Genomic DNA, 5,742 nt, shown 5'->3' with positions numbered 1-5,742 from the left:
AATAGCAAATAAAATAAAAATTCAAAATGGGGGTGGGGGATGGGACGAGGTGGGTGCTAGAGAGATGGTTCAGCAGTTTAAAAAAACACAAAATGTTCTTGCAAAGAATCCAATTTTAGTTTTCAAGTTCACATTGGGCAGCTTACAACTGGCTATATCTCAAAGTCTAGGGGAATCCTAACTGTCTCTGTGGGCACCTGAACTCATGTGTGCACACACATAGACATATAATGTTAAAAAAATAATAAAAAAAATAATAATAAATCTCTGGAGCTGGAGAGATGGTTCAGCAGTTAAGAAGATGATTGCTTTTTCCAGAGGACCCAGCCCCAGCACCTACCTGGCAGATCAGAGCTCTCTGTAACTCCAGTCCCAAGGGATCCGACACCCTCACACAGACGTGCACATGGGAAAAACACCAATGTACATGAGATACAAATAAATATTTAAAAAAAGAAAAGAAAAAATTCAGACAGAAGGGAAGGAGGAGAGGGCATGGAGATAGAGTTGTCAATGGTCCATCCCAGGCTGAGTGGTCAATGATTCATCCCAGGCTGTAGCTGGACTAGACTCCATTCTAAGGCTCTAAAGCACAGTAGGATGACTGTGGTTGACAGAAACCTAATATATACTATAAAATAGCTGGTGGAAAAATCTCAGATGTTCCGAACATAGAGAATGATCAGTGTTTGAAGTCACCAAGCATGCCAGCTCCCCTGACCTGTTCATCATCACTCATCATACACGTGTAGTGAAGTGCCACATTATACCCTATAAATGTGCCCGATTATTGTGTCATTCACAACCAGTCGCTTCGTTCATGATTAATTCACAATTAGTTCAAAAGAAATAGAATATTCTGAAATTCCGCACTGGCTCAGAATCCTTGGTGTTTGATGCCCGCCTGCTTTGGATTTGGTAATTCACCATTCAGTAGGCTCTTTGTGCACAACTTTTTCCTCAAGTTGGCAAGCAAGTGTGGTGACCGTTTTGTGAGATCTCTGAGCTGCTGACTCTCCCCTTACCTTTCCACTCAGATGCCTGTCCAGTTCCCAAATTACCACTGAGAAACTACGACAGAGTGGGAGGGCTGCTATCAACACTTCTCCATCCCTGTTCCTTCACCCCACTCCTCCAGTCCACTTCGCTACCCCTCCACACCGACTCCTCCACCCCCATAGGTCTACAGAGATGGTCACTTGAGTATGCTTTCCCTATGAAAGGCAAGGCTATCGAATACTAAACTGTTTCCACACAGCAGTTTTTAAATAGTGAATTCCAACTAGACTTTAGTCCAGATGACCTGGCACTGTGATTGGGATTGGGACTGGAGCATGTCAGCCTTAGTTCATGTGGTTCTCATACTACAAATGTGCGCTCATCGCAACCTGAGGACAGAAAAACAAAGGCGTCAGCCCGGGGGCTGGAGGTGAGCTCCTACAGACAAATGTTTCTCAAGGGGAGCCCATTTCACATGTCTATCCATGTGCCACCGTCAGCACAGCCAGAAGGCCACCTCCTAAAATCGATGCTGGGAGACTCATTGGTTTACCAAAAAGTGTCAAAAACGCTAGTGTATTTTAGAAATGGGAGCACTTAGTGCATTTTCTGCTGTTTCAGGATAAGAATGCAGACAAAATGACTCCAAGGTATTAGTTAAAAGTGAATTGTAATCTGATCAGTTGGGATTTTTTTCCCATAAATCAGATTATATAATATGCTCTGCCACCTTTAAGCCTGCTTGGTCCACGCAAGCTGTATTTGTGCTAATCGCTCGTGACACAGTGACACAGTACCAGAGTAGATCCCCCTACAATGCTGATTTTAGTCCGCAGAACTGAGCTCTTGAGACTCAGTGCTCTGTCCCCGTTCGTGTCGTCCACCCTCTGAAGCAGCATTGCATTTGTCACAAACCAGTGTGGCCCATGGCCATGGGAGAAGTAATAACAATAACATGCCATAAGTAATGAACAGCAATGAGGTTCTGAGGTCCTGGCTCACAGGCCAAACATCTCAGAGGAACATTTAATCTCCCAGACTCTCTCTGCTACAGATGCCAGGCTGCATCCAGAGGGCCAGAAGGGAGTTGTTCATTAAGGGAACATTCACAGAGGTGAGGGCAGAATCCTGGGCCCCACGTGGGATGGTGAGAGCAACAATGGGAAGTTTTCAGGACATATAAGACAGTAGGGCCAGGAAAAAAGTAAGGATGCCTAGGTCTCTCTCCTGCTTCAGGCAGCTCCTATTGGCCACACCCAAATAGCAGGCAGAGATCTCTGGGGAACATTAACCAATCAGAGAGTTCATGTTCTTGGGCATAGATTAGAGCAGAAAATTGGATCCTTGAAAAGAAATCAGAGAAAAACCAGCAAGACATAGTGGTCATTGTTTTCACTCTTAACCTAAAATACTCAGCAAAAGATGGGGCAGCTGGGGTCAGAATGTTCCGGTAATTTCCCCCAAGTCAGCTGGAGATTTGGAGCCAGGCTTCCTGACTTAGGCTGTCCTTGATATGGTCTGTGTGGTTCAGTTACTTCCTCCAACTTTGGAATCAGATGAGCAAAACTGGATTTGTCCAAATCCATCACTTTCCCTGTGACAAATAGGAGCCTACAATCTCTCGGGCCAGTTTTCGTTCTAAGGAAGTAATCTCAACTCTGCAACTGCCAGAGTTGATTTTAATGTAGTCTTACAGAGCCGAACATGCTGCAATGAACTGCTGTCCTCCTGGCCTGATGCTTGTACCAGTTTGTTTTCCATTACTATGATGAAGTACCTGAGGTTAGATAACCAATAAAGAAAGGAGTTTACTTAGCTCACAGTTTGGGAGGTTTGCAGTCTAAATAATATAGTGCTAGATTTGATAAAGACTCCACAACTATCTCACCTCATGACAGGTAACACCATGGAAGACGCATGATAGTGAGATGGATCACAGGATAAGACAGGAAGGCAGAGAGCCTCTGGAGTCCAGTGATCTAACTCCCCCACTCAGACTCACCTCCTAAAAGTCTCACTACCTCTCAACAACCCTACACTGGTGACCAAGCTGGCAATGCCTGCCACATTGGAGGACACATTCAAAGCATAATAATATTGTATATGAGGTACACTCTCATATCCCATTCTACACTATGGAAAACGTGACGTGGATGAATGTGATATCCTGCCCTGTTACTGTCCTCTCTCAATACTGACAGCCCTGTACATGACTGGGGTCTAGTGCATTTGCCCAACTTAAAATATTTCTACTGCATTTTCTAGGAGATCGCTTTTCACTCTCTCCAGTGGTTAACCTCTTTGTTTCATTTTGCTGAATGGAAGCAAACTTCAAAGTATTCACATAGTAATTTCTAAAAACTTTATTCTATTGCTCTAATTTTTGAGGTATTATTTTTTCTTATTTCCTCATACTCTTGCCTATTCAAAACAGTTGTCTGAGTGGATGGATTGGGTGGGAGGTGTGGGTGGGTGGGTGGGTGGGGTAGATGGACTAGGTGGGTGGGTGGGGTGGGTGGGAGGTGTGGGTGGGTGGGGTGGATGGATTGGGTGGGTGGGGTGGGTGGGTGGGGTGGACAAAGCCAAAGAATCCAGTACTATAGAATAGAAGGTGGAGGTAGAACGTTTAGTGTAGGCAGCTCCTAGTCAGAACACTCTGAAGTGGCCTGATATATCAGTCAAGGAATAACTTCAAGGGATATTCATAGAGAATCATTTATGACTCCCCCCATAGCTTCTTAATTCTTTGTACCCTAGGCATTTTGGCCTTCATGGCCACTAATCAGCACAGGGCAGCTTCTCTAAACAGAGTTGGAGTTAATGGCCAAGGCACCAGAGCTGGTGGATAAATATGTCAGTCCCCATATTCCTCAGTAGTATAATAATTATGTGTTGTATTAAATTCACAGTTCCTTGGGGAGCTAGGGAGGGACCTTATCAGTGTGGGGAGGGACAGTTAGCAGTGTATCTTGTGTAAGGCTTCTATCCTTCCCACCCTGCTTACTTTCCCATTCTTTCCCAGTGCTTCCTGTAATCCCTATCCAAATATGAGGTCTGTATCCAAGTCTTGTCTCCAATCTGCCTTTAGGGGAAGCCAAAGCTAAGACACTGGAAAGAGTCTAAGGACAGTGGCATAAATTGCACAGCCTTCAGCGCCTTGTCTTTGATGGAATGAACTATTTGTAATTTCATTTCTCTCAAGCTCAAACGTCATAGCCCTCTGGGGACAGTCCCTGGCACTTGATCTTGCCTACTTTCATCACTCCCTAATTGTGAGAAACCAGTGATTGGATTCTGTCCATGACTTGGTCCTGCCTAAACTGTCATAGGCAACCACAGCTCAAAAGCTAAGTAGATATTTATCTTACTAAACCCAGCTGAAGGTCAATGTAGTGGTGCACACCTTTACAGTCCAGAGATGGGTCTTTGTGAGGCCAACCTGGTTTACAATAAGAGCTCCAGGCCATGCAAGATTACATAGTGGGTCATTGCTTTAAAACAATAGAAATACAGTTGAGGGGAACTTAATGAGCCACCCAGGACAACTTTAGAAATGTTCCACTTCTTAACCCTTTCCGAGGGGGGAATAAACCAGAAAATCCACACATTATCAGACTAACCTAAAACACAGGAACACTTACCCACGAGGAAGAGCCACTAATTACCCCTCTGGAAGTTAGTCATAACACTCTCTGTCAGCAGGGGATTAAGGCAAATCTCTCAGTGGTCACCTAATTTCTCTATTAACTTGGTTAAAAATGTTGAGTTTGCTCTGTAGACCTGCATGGGCTTGAAAGGGAAGGTATTTAACAAAGAAGCTGGATGTTTTAGACAGGACAGGGCTGCCCCAGCCATTAGCATCACTTTGTTTATTTTAAGAGAACGCCATTCAAGTTCCTACTTATTTTATTTTAAATAATGCTTTATTATCAAGTGTAATGGGAGGATCTGCAATGAATCTAAAAAAAAAGCACAGACCAGGAAATAAAACCCAGTGCATAAAGTCCAGGTAAATATTTTGGGGCCTGTTTCCTCTCTGCTTCGTTATAGAACATTGTAGATGTACACGTATGAAGACTGGTGTGCCTTTAATTTTTCTATTTTAAATTTTTTATCTACTTTGGATGGTTACTACATGGAGTACAAATGTATTAGAGACCAACTTTCTTATCAGAAAGGTCACCTCTATATCAGAAAGATCCTTTATCTTATCAGAAAGATCCTTTCTATAGTGATTATTAGAAAAGTTTATCTTTCTGTGTAGAGTATAGAATTCAGAGGGATGGAGGGATACTAGATCTAGGGGTAAGTCAGTGGTTCTCAACTTTTCTCAACTTTCGTTAGTCCTCGTGGGTAAGTGTTCCTTTAATACAGTTCTTCATGTTGTGATGATCCCAACCATAAAATTATTTTGTTGCTACTTCATAACTGTAATTTTGCTAGTGTTATGAATTCTAATGTAAATATCTCTGACATGCAGGATATATGATATATGATCCCAAAGAGGTCACTACCCACAAGTTGAGGACTGCTGGTAAGTTAACAATAAATTAACCAAGCCTAAGGATATATGAAGAAACCTTATGAAAATTCACTAGTTTGTAAGCTAATTAAAAATGTGATTAAAAAAAAAAAAAGATGATGTTTGACCAAAGATATCCTACGTGGTAGGACAATGAGTTATCATTTGGAAATCTCAGTGACAGGCATAAGTTACTTCCATGAGTTATTGGTCAGGGTGGC

This window comes from Arvicanthis niloticus, chromosome 2, assembly GCF_011762505.2.
Source record: "Arvicanthis niloticus isolate mArvNil1 chromosome 2, mArvNil1.pat.X, whole genome shotgun sequence".
Lineage (NCBI taxonomy): Eukaryota > Metazoa > Chordata > Mammalia > Rodentia > Muridae > Arvicanthis > Arvicanthis niloticus.
This window is presented reverse-complemented; position numbering follows the sequence as displayed.